We start from the raw sequence: 1,370 nt of genomic DNA, 5'->3' as shown, positions 1-1,370 counted from the left end.
GCCTCGGACAGGCCTGACGATAGGACAGGAACTCTGTCAAAAACTGAACTCTATATAGGCCATGACAGGTCATTCTAACCGTGGAAAAGAACCCCTCAGTTCTCTTAATCAGATAATGGACAGAACAATCTCTTCTGTTCGTGATTCATTTGTTGTTTAACTAAGAATGTTTATGCATTTGTTAAATCATGATAATGACTGTCACAAGAAAAGTGGAACCACCTCTTTTCTTTTATCGTGCCTTAAAAGATTAATAATGGTATAAAAAATCACAGAGAATCTCATTACAATGTTTTCATTGTGTTTTTATGTAAATCACTGTTTTTATTTTACTGTGAACACAGTAATATAATTGTGGATTTTTCCTGAGAAAATCTTTCATTTATCTGGACTAACAGAAGGTTCAGAACTGATTATAAACAAAAATGTTAATTAATCATCATAAATGTTTTACAGTGATTTCTCTTAGAGTCTATCAGAAGAAAGATGAAAAAAGGTTATCATCCTAATGTGAACAGCTATAGAATTTTAACCTTGGACTGGCGCCCTGGCAAATCTTTATCTTTCTTTCTCTGACTCATCTCTAAGCCTGAGGGTGGAACTAAAGTTCGTCCGTTTCTTTTACTAACCCGGATGGCTTTGAGCGACACACTCTTCTTCCTGACTCCAACCGAGGAAGACAAAGCTGAGTTCTCTCTCCGGAGGGACTCAGTTAGACTTTTAGGTCTTTGCCCATGAGGCAACTAGGGAAGACTTAACAGCCGGGACCCCGCATGCCGCAGGCGGTCCCACCCCGAGGCTTCAAGCCTCTAAAGTGTGTTTTCACCTKCCGTGTGGAGATTTTATTTTGAAAAGAAGGGACCGGATACAGCTTGAATTTTTCTGGCTTGGACTGAAACAGACGAAAAGTTACCTGAAAAACAACTACTCGCCAATGACCAGTAAGTGAGACGAAATCAGTTCCCTGACTGACCGGAGGTGAGACAGCTCCTACCCCGAGGGTGTCTTAACAAGCCATCACCAGGTAAAGCCGATGTGTTCGTAGTGACGTGTCATGTGGACCCCTAAGCGCAGAAAAGACGTGCAGTTTCTGGTTGACCCACACTTTGATAAAGTAAAAGTAGTAAAATACTAATCTTACTTTCATCCTTTCCTTGTTCTTTATTTGCCAAAAATTAAGCTGAAAGTGCCAGTAAAATTGTTTGGTTGTTAACATCAGAACTGACGTTTTACTGTTCTATATAAGTAATCTGAGTTGATGTGAACTGAAATTCGGACGCGAGTTGTATCTCATTTAACTTTGACACTTTTTATAGGAATACCCACAATTAAGTGTAATTTATGATCTGTTCAATTTGTGTAAATAAATG

The sequence above is a fragment of the Austrofundulus limnaeus genome, unplaced genomic scaffold (assembly GCF_001266775.1).
Source record: "Austrofundulus limnaeus strain Quisiro unplaced genomic scaffold, Austrofundulus_limnaeus-1.0 Scaffold459, whole genome shotgun sequence".
In the NCBI taxonomy this organism is placed as follows: domain Eukaryota; kingdom Metazoa; phylum Chordata; class Actinopteri; order Cyprinodontiformes; family Rivulidae; genus Austrofundulus; species Austrofundulus limnaeus.
This window is presented reverse-complemented; position numbering follows the sequence as displayed.